Source organism: Rhipicephalus sanguineus, chromosome 4, assembly GCF_013339695.2.
Source record: "Rhipicephalus sanguineus isolate Rsan-2018 chromosome 4, BIME_Rsan_1.4, whole genome shotgun sequence".
Lineage (NCBI taxonomy): Eukaryota > Metazoa > Arthropoda > Arachnida > Ixodida > Ixodidae > Rhipicephalus > Rhipicephalus sanguineus.
Window position 1 is genome coordinate 132,858,544 of NC_051179.1, and position 19,762 is coordinate 132,878,305.

Below are 19,762 nucleotides of genomic sequence, written 5' to 3' on the forward strand. Positions count from 1 at the left end.
CCGATACTTGCGCATTTCGACGAATACGCCGATACAGAGATTCACACCGATGCAAGCAGCATAGGACTCGGCGCCGTCCTTGTGCAGCGGACGGGCGGACTGGAAAGGGTTATCAGTTATGCTAGCCGGTCGCTGTCTAAAGCAGAGGTCAACTATTCCACAACAGAAAAGGAGTGCCTCGCCATCATCTGGGCTACGTCAAAGTTTCGCCCCTACCTCTACGGCAGGCCCTTCAAAGTTGTGAGCGACCATCACGCCTTGTGTTGGCTAGCTAACTTGAAGGACCCTTCAGGTCGCCTCGCACGGTGGAGCTTAAGACTTCAAGAATTTGACATTACTGTCGTGTACAAGTCCGCAAGGAAACACTCCGACGCCGACTGCTTGTCTCGTGCCCCCGTCGACCCGCCACCGCCCGACGACCAGGATGATGACAGCTTCTTGGGAGCCATAAGTGCCGAAGACATCGCCGAACGACAGCGAGCCGACCCGCAACTGAAGGGTCTAGTGGATTACCTGGAGGGCAGGACCATCGCTGTCCCAAAAGTATTCAGGCGAGGATTGGCATCATTTTTCTTGAAAAACAACGTCCTCGTAAAGAAGAACTTCTCTCCGGCCCGAGCCAGCTACCTTATCGTTGTACCTTCGGGACTGCGACCAGAAATTCTGCATGCCCTGCACGACGACCCGACGGCTGGACACCTCGGACTTTCCCGAACGCTCGCACGAGTACAAGAAAAGTACTACTGGCCGCGCCTTGCAGCCGACGTCACTCGCTACGTAAGGACGTGCCGAGACTGTCAGCGACGGAAGACACCGCCCACAAGACCAGCAGGCTTCCTTCAGCCGATCGAGCCTCCTCGGCGACCATTCCAGCAGATCGGGATGGACCTCCTGGGGCCGTTCCCAACGTCGACTTGCGGAAATAAATGGATCGTCGTGGCTACCGACTACTTCACCCGCTACGCCGAAACAAAAGCCCTGCCCAAAGGCAGTGCCGCTGAGGTAGCCAAGTTCTTCGTTGAGAGCATCGTCTTTCGACACGGCGCCCCGGAGGTTCTCATCACCGACAGAGGTACGGCGTTTACGGCTGACCTAACTCAGGCGATCCTGGAATACAGCCACACAAGCCACCGCCGCACCACCGCGTACCACCCACAGACCAACGGCCTCACCGAGCGTCTAAATAAGACCATCGCCGACATGCTGGCCATGTACGTCGACGTCGAACACAAGACGTGGGACGCCATCCTTCCGTACGTGACCTTCGCGTACAACACGGCCGTACAGGAAACGACGCAGATGACGCCGTACAAGTTGGTCTACGGACGGAGCCCGGCAACGACGCTCGACGCCATGCTACTAAACGTGACCGACGAGGAAAACATCGACGTGACCACCTACCTACAGCGCGCCGAAGAAGCACGACAGCTCGCCCGCCTACGGATCAAGAACCAGCAGACGACTGACAGCCGCCGCTACAACCTTCGACGACGCCACATGGAATACCAACCCGGTGACCGTGTATGGGTATGGACGCCAATACGCCGACGAGGACTTAGTGAGAAGCTTCTTCGACGATACTTCGGACCGTACAGGGTACTTCGACGCCTCGGCGCACTCGACTATGAGGTTGTCCCTGACGGCATTACGAACTCTCAGCGGCGCCGTGCGCGACCTGAAGTCGTCCATGTCGTGCGCCTTAAGCCGTATTTTGCGCGTTAGCGAGCCTGGGGACTCTGTTTTTTTTTCCTTTGTTATTGTGATTTATTTGTGCATGCACTTGTTTTTTTTCTCTTCTATGTTCTTTCACAAGCATCGGGACGATGCTTTTTCAGAGGGGGGCAATGCCACGCCCACTTTTTGTCTTGTTTTGATGTATTCGGGTTTGACCGGCAGGAACGGTTATCAACGCTCGACGCTGTCTGCGAAGTAGTGTTCTAGAAGCGTCGCGATTGTAGTAGATCGGTTTGTTAAGATTGCGCCCCGCACGCGAATGTTCCAGCTTTGTCTAGAGATTACGCCGCCACCAGCGATATCGCTGGAAAGTTCGATAGCGCCTGTATAAAAGCCGACGCGCTTGACTGCTTGTGAGTTGATCGACGAACGACGCCCTGTTCGCCGCTATCATTGTACAGCGTATATTGCTGTAGTTCCAGTTCTCATTTTCCGGCCACAAGTTCGGCCAAATAAACAGTTTCATCCTGCAAACGCAGACTGCTGTCTTCGTCGACGTCACGACCACGTGACACTATAATATGCTCGAGTAGTTTGCAGCAAACACAAGTAAAAGATATGGGACGATAATTTCCGATTTCCTGCTTATCACCTGTTTTATGTATAGGAGTTACTCTGGCCACCAGCCAGTCATCCGGAAGGCTCAACGCCTCTGATTGAAAGATCGCGCTGATCAGCAGCACCTGCTCATGGAACAGAAGTCGATTTTTAGTTGACATGGCTTCCAGCGTGCCGCCTTGCCCAATGAAAGATTTGTCCAAAGGATCCGGCTTTATACACCGAGGTGAAGGTCCCGTGATCCATCCGTGACGTCCTACTTGAACCTCGGCAGTGGCGCCACCGATCCACTTGAAACCAGCAGCGTCAGCAGCCAGTGTAACGGGACACGTGCTCAACGCCTGTGATTGAAAGATCGCGCTGATCAGCAGCACCTGCTCAAAGAACAGAAGTCGATTTTTAGTTGACATGGCTTCCAGCGTGCCGCCTTGCCCAATATGGCTTGAGGCGCACGACATGGACGACTTCAGGTCGCGCACGGCGCGGCTGAGAGTTCGTAATGCCGTCAGGGACGACTTCGTAGTCCAGTGCGCCGAGGCGTCGAAGTACCCTGTATGGTCCGAAGTGTCGTCGAAGAAGCTTCTCACTAAGTCTCCGTTGGCGTGTTGGCGTCCATACCCATACACGGTCACCGGGTTGCTATTCCATGTGGCGTCGTCGAAGGTTGTAGCGGCGGCTGTCAGTCGGCTCCTGGTTCATGATCCGTAGGCGGGCGAGCTGTCGTACTTCTTCGGCGTGCTCTAGGTACGTGGTCACGTCGATGTTTTCCTCGTCGGTCACGTTTGGTAACATGGCGTCAAGCGTCGTTACCGGGCTCCGTCCGTAGACCAACTTTTATGGCGTCATCTGCGTCGTTTATTGTACGGCCGTGTTGTACGCGAAGGTCACGTACGGAATGATGGCGTCCCCCGTCTTGTGTTCGACGTCGCCGTACTACATGTACCAGCATGTCGGTGATAGACGCACGGTCAGGCCGTTGGTTTGTGGGCGGTACGCGGTGGTCTGGCGGTGGCTTGTGTGGCTGTATTCCAAGATTGCCTGAGTTAGGTCAGCAGTAAAGGCCGTACCTCTATCGGTGATAAGTTCTTCTCGGGCGCCATGACGAAGGACGATGTTCTCCACGAAAAACATTCCTACCTCGGTGGCCCTGCCTTTGGGAAGGGCCCTTGTTTCGGCATAGCGCGTGAGGTAGTCAGTAGCTACGACGGTCCATTTATTTCCGGATGTCGACGTTGGGAACGGCCCCAGTAGGTTCATCTCGATTTGCTGGAATGGTCGGCGAGGAGGTTCGATTGGCTGAAGAAAGCCTGCTGGTCTTGTCGGCGGTGTCTTGCGTCGCTGACAGTCTCGGCGTGTCCTTACGTAGCGAGCGACGTCGGCGGCAAGGCGCGGCCTATAATAACTTCCTTGTATTCTTGCGAGCGCGCGGGAAACACGAGGTGTCCAGCCGTCGGATCATCGTGTAGGGCCTGGAGGACTTCTGGTCGTAATGCTGAGGGCACCACGAGAAGGTAGTTGGCTCGAAGTGGCGAGAAGTTCTTCTTCAGAAGAACGCCATCTCGCAAGAGTAATGACGCCAGTCCTCGCTTGAATACCTTCGGAACAACGGCAGTCCTGCCCTCGAGGTATTTCACCAGACCCCTGAGTTCTGGGTCCACTCGCTGTCGTTCGGCAAAGTCGTCGGCGCTTATGGTTCCCAAAAAAGGGTCATCGTCCAGGTCGTCCTGCGGCGGTGGGTCGACGGGTGCGCGAGACAGGTAGTCAGCGTCGGAGTGTTTTCTTCCGGACCTGTAAACGACGGTTACGTCGAATGCTCCACCTTGCGAGGCGACCTGAAGGGCCTTTCAAGTTAGCTACCCAACTCAAGGCGTGGTGGTCGCTCACAACTTTGAATGGTCTCCCGTAGATGTAGGGGCGAAACTTCGATGCATGACAGATGATGGCAAGGCACTCCTTTACTGTTGGGGAATAGTTGGCTTCCGCCTTGCACAGCGACCGGCTAACATAGCTGATAACCCTTTCCAGTCCGCCAGTCCTCTGCACAAAGACGGCGCCGAGCCCAACGCTGCTTGCGCCGGTGTGGATTTCCGTATCGGCGTATTCGACGAAATGCGCGAGTATTGGAGGCGTCTGCAGGCGTCGTTTCAGTTCTTGAAATGCGTCGACTTGCGTCCTTCCCCACTTCATTTCCACGTCGGTCTTCGTCAGGTGAGTTAGTGGCTCGGCGATCAGTGAAAATTCCTTTACGAAGCGTGTGTAATAGGCGCACAAGCCGAGAAATCGGCGTACGGCCTTCTTGTCGGTGGGCGGCGGGTAGGCAGTGATAGCAGCTGTTTTCCGCGGGTCTGGGCGAACACCATCTCTGCTGATCACGTGACCCAAAAACATGAGCTACTTGTACGCGAAGCGGTACTTTTCAGGCTTCAAGGTGAGCCCGGAGGTCTTCATCGCTTGATGTACAGCTTCAAGGCGCCGGAGGTGTTCGTCGAAGCTTGAGGCAAACACAACGACGTCGTCCAAATACACGACGCATGTCTGGCACTTGAAGCCAGCCGCCACTGTGTCCATAATGCGTAGGAAAGTCGCAGGTGCCGTGCAAAGACCGAGGGGCATGACCCTGAACTCTAACAGGCCGTGCGGTGTTATAAAGGCAGTCTTTTCTCGGCCTCTCTCGTCGACTTCGATTTACCAGTAGCCGGTCTTGAGGTCCATCGACGAAAAGTACTTCGCGTTGGGTTCCATGCTTATTCCGTAGGGTTCCATGCTTATTCCTCACTAACTCTACGGGAGACGCCCACGGACTCTTGGACGGCTGGATGATGTCATTGCATAGCATTGCTTTGACTTGTTTCTTAACGGCCTCCTGCTCTCGCGTCGAAACCCAGTAGGGACTCTGACGGAGTGGTCGTGCATTTTCTTCCGTTATGATATGGTGTTTAGCAAGGGGTGTTTGCCGGACCCGCGATGACGACGAGAAAGAGTCCTTGTATTCCTTCAGAAGGCGTCGGAGCTGTTGCTGTTGGCGAGCGGGAAGGCTTGGGTTTACGTTGAAGGATGGCTCAGGCATTGGGGTCGTCGTTGTAGCTTCCTGAGCATCTAAAAAGGCAAACACATAGCTGACAGCCATTATTTCTTCGATGTACGCAATCGTCATGGCCCTGCTCAGGTGTCTGTATTCATGGCTGAAGTTGGTTACCATCGCGCTTCCTTTTCCTTCATGCAGCCGAGCAATGCCTCTGGCGACGCAAATGTGACGGTCTAGCCGCAAACGCTGATGGCTCTCGATGACACCTTCGATGTCTTCAGCCTTTACGGTGCCGACGGGAATTATGACGCTGGATTAAGGCGGAATGGTGACTTAATCCTCCAGCACGTTCAGGACATGTTGACATAGGTTCGTAACCGGCGGTGTCGCTTTCTCCGACGATAGAGTTAGCGACTTCGTTCTTAGGTCGATGACGGCGCCGTGATGGTTTAAGAAGTCGATGCCAAGTATGGCATCCCCGGAGCAATATTGCACGATTACGAAGCTCGCAGGATAAGTGCGATTACTCATGGTGACTCTTGTTGTGCAGACTCCAGATCGGCGTTATTAGATGGCCTCCAGCGGACCGGATTTTGGGGCCTTCCCAAGCAGTCCTAACTTTCTTCAACTTTACGGCGAACGGCCCACTGATGACGGAATAGTCGGCTCCAGTATCGACGAGAGCGGTCACGTTGTGGCCGTCGATCAGAACGTCGAGGTCACTAGTTCGTCGTTTAGCGTTGCGGTTAGGTCGTGGCGTCGGATCACGGCTGTGTCGGTATGTTCCACTGCTTCCATGTCGCGTCGTCAGATCTTCGGTGCGCGACGTTTCGTCTTCAGGAGTCTGTTCGTCTCGGCGTCGACCTCGCCGGCAGAGGATCTTCGGTAGTTCGTCGTACAGCAACCGCACCTCCACGGGTTGCTGCCCTTATTTTTCCGGATACGGGCTAGGTGAACGGCCCCGGGTTGGGCCAGTGTATGGTCGGCATTGGGGAGAGACGTGTCGGCCTGGCGACGGCGATCGGGAAGTTCATCGTTTTTGCCACTGTTCCGGTGAGGTAGTCGTTGATGTCGCGAGGCCGTTCGCCTGGCTGCGGGCACGGCGCATCGATGGCGAATTCACGTAGTCCCATCTGTCGGTACTAGGCAGTGGCGGTACGTGTGGCCGGCCTCCCCGCAGTGGTAGCAGAGCGGGCGGTTGTCAGGGGCGCGCCAAACGTCGGTCTTCCTCGGCGCGTAGCGCTGGCCGACAGGCGGGCGGTAGAGCGTCTGTGGCGGCGGCGGCGTCTGGAGAGGGTACTGCGGTGGTGTGGCGTCTTGGCGTGGGCGTGGACCAGGAGCGGGACAGCGGGCTGCAGCAGCATAGCTCATAGCTTGCGGCTGCGGCTCTGCTAGCTGAGGCGCGCCCAGTGACTGCTGGATCTTCTGGCGCACGACGCTGGCGATGGAATCTACTTGAGGTTGCGGTGAAGGTAGAAATTTTCGAAACTCCTCTTGCACGATTGCTCGGATCGTCTCGCGCAAGTCGTCGGAGCCGAGGGCATGAACAGCTGCGCTGTCTTCAGATGCGCGGCGATTGTACTGCCGGGTGCGCATCTCGAGCGTCTTCTCGATGGTTGTTGCCTCCGCGAGGAATTCTTGGATGGTCATGGCTGGGTGTCTGATCAGTCCTGCGAACAGCTCGTGTTTGATTCCTCGCATGAAGAAGTGAACTTTCTTCTCCTTGGGCATGTCAGGGTCTGCGTGGCGCAACAGTCGTGTCATTTCTTCTGTTAAGAGTGCCACGTCTTCGTTTGGTAGCTGCACGCGGGTTTCGAGCAGAGCCTCGGCCCTCTCCTTGCAGACGACGCTGGTGAATGTTGCCAGGAACCTAGTGCGCAAAATGTCCCATGTTGTCAGGGTTCGCTCTTGGTTCTCTAACCATGTTCTAGCTGCGTCCTCCAAGGCGAAGTAGACATGCCGTAGGTTGTCTTCACTGGTCCAGGCATTGAAAAGGGCGACTCGGTCGCAAGCTTCGAGCCAGCTTTCCGGGTCTTTGTACGACGATCCGCGGAAGGTTGGTGGCTCCTTGGGCTGGCGACGAAGGATCGGCACAGGCTGCACGGGGTCGGTCATCGCCGCTGTGGTGGATGTTGGGATCTGCGGCTGCCTGGCTTTTTTCGGGGAGGACTCCGTGCTCTGGCTGCAGTCCCTTCTGCCTGCGGCTTGTTCAACGATCCGGGTTTTCCTGGCCGTCGTCCTCGTGGCGGCTTGAGCTTGGGTCAGCGCCCCGCGTTGGCGTCCGGATCATGAACAGCACCTCCACCAGATGTCACGTGGTCGGGACGTCGACGAAGACAGCAGTCGGCGTTATCAAGGTGAAACTGTTTATTTGGCCTAACTTGTGGCCGGGAAACGGAAAGTTAATTTACAGCAATGCACACGGTATGCTCTGAAAGCGGCGAACAGAGCTTCGACCTTCGGTCAACTGACAAGCGGTGAAGAGCATCGGCATATATACATGTGCCCTCCAATACTCCAGCGTTATCGCTGGTTGTCGCGCAAGTTCTAGAATAAGCTCAAGTGTTCGCGTCTTGCGCACAGTCTTAACAAAACGATCTAAAATAATCGCGAAGCATCTCGAACGATGAGGCCCGGTTTGCGCTGAGCGTTCCTGACAGTCTTTGTGGGCGAAAACAGAATACAGCAAGAGTGTTAATAAGAAATGCACGGGGCATTATGTTCTACCCGAGACTAAAAACCTCGCGAACGCTGGCGAGGAACACGGCTGAAGAAGAGATGAAAGAAGCTGGCCATCTCAATCGTATGGACGGCGCATACGATAGCCTCATCTCGCGTGCGAGTCCTGCCGACGATTTAGAATAACTGCCAGTTGGGCGTGTTGGTATACATTCATGATGGTGAAGCGCTAAAAGAAACGGAGACTTACGAAGAACACAGGAAGGAGCGCTACTAGGAACTGAGTTTATTTTGAAAACAACGCCCTCATATATACAAAATGTACGTCATCACTAAAGACAAAAAAGTTTAACACTTGATCGTAAAAGAAACAAACAGGTAAGAGATAAAAACCGCGCATGCACCCGCACCAAGGCAACAATGCACTTCATTTTACGTTTTCTGTAAAAAAGTAACTTCACAATCCGATAGCAAAATGGATGACTGACTAACACAAGCATTGCCACTCCTCCTTATTTGATAAGCCTCAACGATCTCCCTGACAGTTCGATCGGCGTGCTTGTCAACAACAGTGGTTCTTTCAAAGTCAGGGTTGCACGTGCACTCTTTACAGTGCATTGCTAAATGTGAATACGGTGCCCGCTTCAATGAACTTTCGTGTTTGCGAAGGCGCACATTTACGCATCGGCCAGTTTGGCCGATGTAATGCTTTCTGCATGTAAAGGGGATATCGTATACCACATCATTTCTGCAATCGACAAACTTTGTTCCATGCCTGATTCCACACCCATGGTTGGTTTCAGTACGTTTATTTATTTTATTTTTTTATTTACAGATACTGCAGGCCCTCCTCGGGCCCATGCAGGAGTGAAATACAAACAATACAATCAGCCAATAAATAGTTATACACTGGATAGCTTGGCATAATTCAAAGAATACATAAATAGCAAGTACACACCAGGAAAGTCATCAATGTTCAGTGCAGATATATTTTTGTGAGACAACATAACTACACTCAACTAAAAATATTTTCAATATAAGTAAGCCATTGAATTGCACTCAAAGCATGGTATATTCAATATACATCACTTACATCAGAAAAACTAATACTATCAATGTGTTTCATAAATGAAGCCGTCGAGGCAGCATTCACTGCTTCCGCAGATAACGCATTCCAATGGAAAATTCCGCGAGGAAAGAGCGAACTTGTGGACATTTATGTGGCTAGGTGGCTCCCTAAAAGTTTTATTGTGATTCGTCCTGGCTGAAAGTTTTGAAGGTTGCTGAAGATAACGTTCCCGTGATAATTTGAAGTCCCCGTGATCAAGTTGGTAGATGAATTTTAATCTGGATACTATCCTGCGCTGCTCAAGTTTTTGTAGGCTTACCCTATTACGTAGATTTGTTACACTATAATGTCGGGAGTAAGCGGAATATATAAAGCGCAAAGCTAAATTCTGGACTCTTTCGATTTTTTTGTTCAAATATTGTTGCCAATGGCTCCAAATAGTGTCGGCATACTCCAATTTTGGTCGCAGTAGTGCTTTATATGCGTTCAGTTTTACCGTGGGAGGAGTATTACGCAGTTTTCTCTTCAAAAAGGTCAATTTCTTCAGTGCACCCGTACAAACATTTTCAACATGCATTTCCCAGCTGAGGTTACTGGTAAGTGTGACTCCTAGATATTTAACGCGATCAGCTCTCGTTATGGTAGCATTTCCTAAAGAATATGTGAAGTGAAGGGGTCTCGATTTGTTGGTAAAAATAGTGGAATTTGTTTTTGAAGGATTTATTTTTAGTCCCCACCTTGCGCACCATTCATTAATTGAGCGTAAGGCATCGTTAAGTTTAATTTCGTCTTCTTGATTATTTATGGATGTGTATACTACGCAGTCGTCCGCAAATAGTTTAATTTGGATCGGTGGCTCGACGCAAAGATGAATATCATTAATATAAACTAAAAAAAAGAAGAGGCCCGAGGGCTGAGCCCTGCGGGACACCTGAGTACACTGCCAACTCCTTCGAGAGACAGCCATTTATGGAAACACGCTGTCTTCTGTTTCTCAAGTAGCACGCGATCCATGCTACAACCCTCCGTTCAATGCCTATAGCTAATAATTCTGTTATTAAATTCTGATGGAGAACGACATCAAATGCCTTCGAGAAATCCAAAAAAATGGCATCGGTCTGACCTTTCATATTGAGAGCGCTAGTTAATTCATCAGTTATTTCAGCCAGTTGGGTAACGGTAGATAAACCAGAGCTAAATCCATGCTGTTGGGCATAAAGTAGTTTGTTATTTTCTAAGTAAGTGATGATGGCCTTAAATATAAGGTGCTCAAATAATTTACAGCAAGCACTAGTTAAGGAAACGGGCCTGTAATTGTTAATTTCCAAAACGGAGCCTGATTTATGTACCGGGTTATTTTTGCCGAGCGCCAATCATCAGGAATAACTGCAGCGTCTAACGACGCATGTAAATGCGATGTAAATATTTTGCCACCCAAAGAGCATATCTACTCAAAAAAGTATTTGATATTTCATCAGTACCAGGTGATTTCTTTACATCCAGTTTGTGCAAGAGGCAAAGAACACCATCCTCAGTTATTTCTACTTCTGGCATAAGACAATCGTAGTCGTATGACTGCAACTGAGCATGCGTGGCTGTCCGTGTGAAAACGGACTGAAAAAAGTCATTAAATTTGTTGGACAATGGCAGTCGCATCAACAATACTTTCTCCCGCAACTCTGATCTCTGAAATGCTTCGTTTATCTTTTGAGAGATAGCGCCAGAATTTTTGGGGTTCTTTCGTCATGAATGACGGTAGAGTAACTGAAAAAAAGTTTTCTTTTGCTGATCGCGTTAGTTCTCGCAGCTTCGAAGTAAAGCTTGAAAGATTACTCGTGTTTTGACGCTTGCGCCGATGCTTAATTTTCCGTTTCAAATGAACCATTTCTCGCGTGAACCACGGATATTCCCTATTAATACGTTTCTTTTTTAACGGCACGTATTTTTTCTCGCAAAAGAGAACTATTTCTGCAAAATTTGACCACATTTCATTGACATCATTAACTTGGCTAAAACAATCAAAGCGCGATTCCAAATAGTCTAAAACAGCGTTATCATCCGCATGAGTGTAATCTCTTACGAAAGTATCCGACGGCCTAGTAAAAGCACGTGTACCTGAAACAGGACATGACGACATGACAGAGCAATCAACTTGTGACCGGATATCTCCTCTTCTACACTGGCGGAACAACCTTGAAGTGAGCTGCTGAGTGGCAAATCAAGAAGAGAGGATGATGAACTGTCCACCCTGGTAGCCTCAGAAATTAGTTGTTGTAAGCAGGAGTTGAACGCGGTCGTGATCAGTATTTCTGAACTTCGGGCTTCTTTGCCATCATAAGAAAAATCAGCCCAGTTTATACCCGGTAGATTGAAATCTCCTGTTATTATAATCCGGGATCGAGAATTCGTATTATCGCCAAGATAGTCCTGAATGGCTTCTAAATATTCGGGCGAAGAACTCGGGGGTCGATACACGCCCCCTAAAAGTATACTTTTACCATGATATTTAATCCTGCACCACACGCTTTCGTGGTTATTAATGCCATCCAAAAGAGTAAATGCGACGTTGTTTTTAATGGCGATAGCCACTCCTCCCCCTCGTGACTCCCTATCTTTGCGAATAAGCTTGTAAGAAGACGGTACGACCTCCGAATCTTGCACATCTGCATGTAGCCATGTCTCGGTGATTACTAAGATGTGTGGATGATAACATGAGATTACGTCCTCAAGGGAACTGGCTTTATTAACAACACTTCGCGCATTCAGTGAAACAACTCGGAGAACCTTGCTCACAGGCTGTTATTTTTTATTGCTGCTTCTCGTATTGACTCGGGCAGTTTTAGAATGACCAGAATCCTGCCGGGCCTGCGCATCACGTCGTGTAACTTCCCCGTTGGTCTCAAAGCTCGTCCCAGCACGTCACACAGATTAAAGAAGATGGCGTCGAGGTATGGGGTACGTGTACTTTTCTCGGCCAAAAACAAGTTCGCTAAGATATGCCCAAACTAAGATATTGTTTGCCAACCTTTCCCCAGCCGGGCATATCTTAGCCAACTTGTTTTTGGCCGAGAAAAGTACACGTACCCCATACCTCGACGCCATCTTCTTTAATCTGTGTGACGTGCTGTGCATGTATGGAACAACAGCTATCTTCGTTCTTGTTCCGTCTTTATCCTTAGTCCCTCAGACCCGTGCTTGTGTCCTCATCAGTTTTATCTGACGGCGATTCTTTTCACATGCCAAAAGAATGCACTCATCTGGAAAATTAGCTTCTTTTATCCGGTCAACCTGGGTTGAAGCACTTTCATCCATCAGATGCTCGCACGATTGGTTGGTTTCAGTATGTTTTTTGTTTGCCAACCTTTCCACTGCGGGGCATATCTTAGCCAACTTGTTTTTGGTAGGGGTGCATGCGCGGTTTTTATCTCTTACCTGTTTGTTTCTGTTATGATGAAGTGTTAATGGTTTTTGGCTTTAGTGATGACGTACATTTTGTATATATAAGGGCGTTGTTTTCAAAATAAACTCAGTTGCTAGTAGCGCTGCGTCCTGTGTTCTTCGTAAGTCTTCGTTTCTTTTAGCGCTTCACCATCATGAACATATACCAACACGCCCAACTGGCAGTTATTCTAAACCTTATTTCTAGTACGAAGGGTTCTTTTCAGTGTGTTAACAACGCGTTCCCACCACCATCACATCCCTGACCGCCATTTACGTCTGCAAGATCCGTGTCGCCGCATGGTACATCCGGGTGTCAATGTGCCCTCCTGATGTGCAGCTTTTGTGCGGGGTACTTGCTCCTACTCGAGGAAACAGTAGACGAATTTGAAAAAAATTGGCCTCGGAATGGCACTACCAGGTGCGGTTTTTCAAAGACTGCCCGAAAGTGGCGTGCACCAGCCAAGGCAGGAACGCCTACCGTCGATACCAGGAGTGGTAAAGGCTATCGGAAAGCGCTACCGAGACGTTGTCGAACCAGCTTCGGCCAGCTCTTCCGAAGAAGAAACACAAGGAAAAGGAAGACAATGTCTTGGTCCTGGGGGATCTCCAACTTCCTGAACAACATGAGAAGCTTCTGCAACATGGCCCAAAGTTTGCCGTGGAGCCAGTTCTCTCGCATGCCGAAAAGGTGGGAGTATCCAGATCTGTGGCCAGCCAAGTGAAGGACGAAGAAAAAGTGAGATGTGTTGATGAATGTGTTAGTGTGTTTTCGTCTAGTAGACTCAAACCAGTGGCAGCTAAGAAACTTGAACCTGTGATTAAGTTCCTGGTGGAAAGCGGCTCGCGTGCCATGGTATCGGACAAGGAGGGCTTTTTTTTGTAGCGTTGCCCGAGGGTATGTTTTTGGAAAAGCAAAAACCGCAATTCAAAAAAACTTCCGAGAAGTTAAGGAAAAGGCCGCTGTCGCTAAACGACGTGCGGTGAAGCTTTTGACCGAGTTAAACCTAAGCCGGCTGTCTTTCACAGTGAAGAACGAGAAGGGTCTTGTATTACAAGCGTTCTTTACAGTAAAGAGCCACAAGCCGGAGTTACCGTTCCGCACCATTGTCTCCGAAAGGGGCTCATGGTCTCACCTGGTTTCTGGCTATTTGCAGACGCATTTGCATTCGCTTCACCTTTCTGACCCATCTTTAGTGCCTAATTCCAGCACGCTCAATTGATGTACAGCACGCGGATATCGTAGTCCTGCAGGCGTAGTGTCCAACGTGCAAGACGGCCAGAGGGATCTTTCAATGATGAAAGCAAACAAAGGCACTGGGATCGATACCTAGCAACTCCACCAATTGTAAATACGTTTATTGAACGCCTGTGTAAGAGTTGACCAGTAGCTTGATTAACGGCTTAATTCATGGAGTCCGAGAGCGAGCGGCGTCCACGAGCAATGCGCGGTACAGACAGACCCACTAGATGTTACTGGAGGGAGTGACATACTATAGCATCCGTTCCTCTTTGCAACAACTGACGCATTTTTTTACGCCAACAAAAAGATTATTTTTCGTATTGGGTATCCGAGCCCAGTGATCTTGAATCTCTGTTATCCAGACCTTTATTCGACAAACTGCATGTTTTGCGAGGCCATGGCAACCCTGGAACACGGAACGCGCTGGGATACTGCACTGCACAGCTTCGCCCTCGATGACCAACTCTGGGCCGTCTAGAGGGCCGAGGCAGCCTCCAGAGCTCAAGGGCTCGTGGCGAACGCCCAGGCGGCGATATTCGCCCAATTCCGCGAAGAACTCGACGGACTTCTTTAATAAAGAGTCTCTTTTTCTCTCGTAATACGGTAGAATTTCACTTCATCGGCCAGTGCCCATTCGAGGCAGTTCAAAGAGACATTTTACGCTTACTCGTGAATTTGCTAGGTGTGACATATCTTTCGCAACAGCGCACATAAACAGCACGCCCCCTCTTTTTTAGAACAGCTGCTACAATTCTAATAGTATAAGAATATCTGGGGTTTAGCGTCCCAAAACCACGATATGTTTATGAGGGATGCTGTAGTGGAGGGCTCCGGAAATTTTGACCACCTGGGGTTCTTTAACGTGCACCTAAATCTAAGTACACAGGCCACAAACATTTTCTCCTCCATAGAAAATGCAGCCGCCGCGGCCGGGATTCGATCTCGCGACCTTCGGGTCAGAAGTCGAGCACCATACCGACTAGACCCCCGCGGCGGGGCGCTGCTACATTTTTCGTCCAAGCATTCTGAACATGTGGAAAATTTAATACACATGAACTCCAGTGTTAACAAATTGTGTGTGCGCCCTAGAACGTGCAGGCTACGCGCACGCTATCCTTACGTCGCCGAAACCGCTACTTGTGGGTTCCTAATGCAGTAAAAATTTCATCACTTACGAATACTGTTGCAGTGAGCCACAAAAACAAAAAGAAAGTTTCAGATAGTCCACATGTTCATACCGTATTGCGCTTGGTAAGGGTTTTTAATACGGGTTACAATATTAGGGTGTGCCAGAAGGCTACGGATGTTGTGCGCCGCCTTATGACCGAGAGAAGAGCTCAATGACATAATGGTGATATATATACGCCTGGCAAGATGCCTATAGAAAATTAGAAAATAGCCTACCGATGTAGTTTGTGCAGTTTGTTTCAGCTATAGCCGATTCTTTGGGGAACAGATAAACCGCTGTACTGATATATTGAGTGAACTTGAAAAATTCTAAACTGAATGATTACAACTTAATCTTTAGTGCAATGGCAAGGACTTTAAATACAGGACGAAATATGCTGAATTGCAAAGGCAGGAAGGACAAAGAATCAATAGCTATTCCTGATTATGTTATAGATATGCGCTATATATTAGCCGAACTATATGCCTAAGACAGCCGTTGATTGCTGTTATAAAATAACGGCTATCATGCTAAAACAGTGATTGCTCCAATATACCGGTACGCGGGACAAATTGCAGAGCACCCGTTTTGCCATATAAACCACCGAATCTCAGTTTTTTGCTCGTAGGTGACGTTTGTGTTGGCAGCCTCTGCTGTTGTACCCTTGTTTTGCATGGCTGATTTCTACCAATGCTTACCAACAAGCTTACCGTTTTGCAGTTCTAAGTTTGAAAAGCCCGTCTCGTTGGCTTCCTCTCACATCGCAAGAGATTACAAAAAAAAAACAGAATATCAAAAGCGCCACTGTGAGAAATTCGTTGGAAAATCTGGCGCTTACTTGTGGTTGCTGAAGCTGAAATTTGTACGTAATGTCAATACTCACTCAGCCGTCGGGTCGGCGAGCTCAACATAGGCGATCATGTTGGAGCCGGGAGGTTTTTCCGAATATTCTGGGTAGACGTAGTTTGGCTGCGAGGACAGATATCAACAAAGTAAGCTTCATGACGGACTTATTCAAAGTACGGACATGTAGGATGTGTCAGAACCGGGAAAAAGTAAGTGCTTGAAAGGAAACACATACACGCTAATACACATGCAATGACAGAAGAACAGTCTTTCACTGGCGATATTTTTGCCATTGGTGCTTATGGTCTGACTAGTCGTGCTACATGGCACCTGTTTAGGATTTTCTAACACGAAAGTGTCTTATGCCGGGGCCCACCAAGATTTTAATGACGTTTTTCTGTCACGGAAATACGTCAGCGAAATGAGCGCCATAAAATAGCAAGAAAAAAAAAACGATAAGAAAAAAAAAGTAACCGCCATATCCACGAAGTGAATCATGTTAGAGGAACTTGCTGGGAGATGATCGGGTAACCCGCGATTCCTTCGTACGCTTTCCTCTACCAATATATATATATAGACGCGACAACGTTGTTATATATACATTAGTCCTCTTCGCTTCGGCCTCCCGGGCTCTCACCGCAGGGTCTTGGCAGCGAGCCCGACCTGCTGCGGCGTTGCGAGGCCGCCGCGCTGCAGCCTTGGCTGGAATGTTCATGCTGCGGGGCGGCAAGGAAGAGTGTTCACTGAGTGAGCTCCCGATGAAGAAAAAGGAAGCGCGTCAAATGCGAGTGCCAAACGAGAGGCGCGGCCCTCTTTTCACTGAGTGAGCTCCCGGCGAAGTGAAAGAAAGCGCGCCAAAAGAGATGCGCGGCCCTCCAGCGGTCACCTATCCAACTAGCGCATGCGCCGCGCTTGGTGTGCGCCGGATGGTTGGATGGTTGCTATGAGCGTCCCCTTTATAACGGGGCGGTGACATGTCTGCCACCAGGCTCGAAGAAAAAAAAAAGAAAAAAAACCTTCCTTGTTTTATGTTGGCCTAATACCTTATCCACATTGATTAAATCAATGTTATTATACAAAAAATATGAATTCATGGCCCATCTCTCTGCCTCTTAAGGCAGAATGACCTTATTTTTCCCCATTATTTATTTTTGTACTTTATCTCTACCTTTCTGCCACCAATACTCTAACCGTCTCTTACTTATTTCTATCGCGGACGTGTTCAGCTTTCCATTGTTGTCCCTAAAACCCAAGGCTTCCTGTAGACTCGTGCCCACACGTATACCTGGGTGAATATCGCCACATTCAATCAGTACATGTTCCATCGTTTCCTTAGTTCCCCCGCAGCATGTACATTGTTCTTCTTCGTTACTGAATCTCGCTTTATAACTACGCGTTCTAAGGCAGCCCGACCTTCCTTCAAACAGTAAAACGCTTCCCCTTGCATTATCATAAAACATTTCCCTCCTTATTTCGTTTTTTCCCTTTCGGTAGTTACTCAGAGCCGGCTTCTTTTCCATCGCTGTCATCCAATAAGTCCTCTCCGCCTCTGACCTTCCGCTTGATGCTCCTTGTTGCCATATCGCCCGCACTGCTGGCCGTATATTTACTGGTGAGCCTCCTAGTTCTTTTTCTCCACTGCGTGTCAACGCTTTTTCTATACAAATACCTGAAAGCCTTCTCTGCCCATCTACTCTTCTTCATTTTCCTCAGCCTCTCTTCTAATCTCATTTTGCTCTGAGCTTCCCTCACTTCAAAGCCTGTCCATCCCATATCTCCCTTTAAAGCCTCATTTGTCGTCTTCCCGTAAGCGCCCATCGCGAGGCGGCCCACCGTCCTTTGATTTACATCCATTCCTGATTGTACCTCTGACTTCATGCACACCACTGAGTTCCCAAATGTAAGCCCCGGGGCCATCACACCCTTCCACAGCCCTCGAAGCACCTCGTACCTATTGTATCCCCATAAAGCTGTGTGCTTCATAATTGCAGCATTCCTCTTTCCCTTTGCTACCGATGCTTTCTCTTTTACCTCCATATATCTATCCCCCTCATTTACCCATACTCCGAGGTACTTGTGCTCGCTTACCCTCGGTATTTTTTGAGCGGCGGCGCGCCATCTGGTGATCATTCTTGTAATCACCGGAGAGAGCGCAGCTGCGCCTCTCCAGCGGGACCAATGAGAACTAGTGTACACACCGGCGACAACGGACAAGGCGCGAGCATAAGGAGCAAGCTCTTAAAACTTCCGTCGACAGGAGTCGAACCCATGACCTCTCGGTCCACGACGATGGTTGGCGGGCGTTTAGCCCACTGAGCTACCACCAAATACATAACAGGGGCTACATGACCGCGCCTTTTATCTTTCAGATTTTCCTCTCACAGTGCTTCCGCATGGATGGATGGATGGATGCTATGAGCGTCCCTTTAATAACGGGGTCGTGAAATGTGGGCCACCAGGCTCGAAAAAAACAGGCGCTTTTGCTGTGACCGTCCCACTCGGCGCGTTTAATTCGTTTAACACACTGCGGGGTGATGGCTTTAGCCCAAGCCTCGCTCATAGCACCCATCCATATCGAAAAATAGCTCTCCGACGTTAGCCTAGCTGTCGCTCCGCGTTCCCCGCTCGCCCTGTGAGAATTAATTGTCAGGCTAGAACGAAGACACGACGCGCGTAGCGTTTCTCTTCGCGTTTGACGACGCTTTGGAGGAGTGCATATCGAGTATCAGTGTTTATTATGTGCTTGTTGACAACATATTTGCGCGGGATTCACCATATGCGGTGTCCACATCAGGCGGTGCTACATCTGCCAAACTACAATAGACATTATACAAGCTCTGATATACCAATGCAACAAAGCAATCAAGTTCTTCTGTGACAGCACGCTTCACTTTCGTGTTATACCGATTCCTACGACAGAGGGATAACCATCCTTTTAGCGTTCGCGTGGCTCGGTGGAAAAACACGTAACTGCCACGCAAAAGGCCTCGGTTGGATTCCCAGTCCAACAAAATATTTTGATTTATTTATTTCGATCTATCACGAACTTCGCTCACACCCAAGGACGCCGAGGACGTCATCGCGTGAATGTACCTTGGAGAACAGATTAAATTGGAGGAACCCTTCGCGAGTCTGTTCAGTCAACTCTCTTTGAACGAGAGGTACTCTCGCAAAACTTTCGAAGTAGGTTTTTCTACAGCTTTGAAGGTCCTTCCTTAAAATGCACATTTTTTGCTAACTGGAACTGTCGTTTTCGTTGCTTGAGGGAGATCTCCAATATAAATAACAAGCTGGCACTGTTACAAAAAAGCATTCTTTGCGCAAATATGTCGAGCCTCGTATTTGTCGCAAATTTGTCGACCCTCGCACCAGCAACCTTTTTAAATAACCGTAGTATTTCTCACATGACTTCGATGTACAATGAAAATGTGTGCCGGAGGTACACGCTTTGCCTAGTTAATAAAATAAGTAATAATAATAAAGTGTGGCAGACACTGGCGCGACAAAAAGCATACGAGACGAAGCTTAATTCACACAGGCAAACTGAAAGACTGGCAAGTAACAATTTTTCGTTACCGCTATTGTTTTTGTTGGCGCTGTTGTTAAACATAATAAACATGGAAGGACGTCTTTATAATTGACAAAAGTAGCTAAATGACTAGCGGAGTGTACTACTGCAAGGCACACTATAAGCATAAGTTCAGAATTATTCATACGCATGCCCACCTGTCATGTATTTGTAAGAGTCCATATAGTAAAAATGTCGATTCTACCGGCATGTTTGCCAGTATGTTGGTATCGGTGTGTGCCATGGCAAATGCATTGTACTTTGTCATGCTGTTGTGTTTTGTCCTTCTACGTCTTCGGTGGCCAAACCTTTCAACCTATTTTTCCAGCTTTTCCTTGGTTGTCTGTAACACGTTGTTGCAAATTGAACGATCAAGGGCGGAGATTTCATGGTATGAATACATTGCTTACAGATGGGACTCAGGCGGCGTTGGT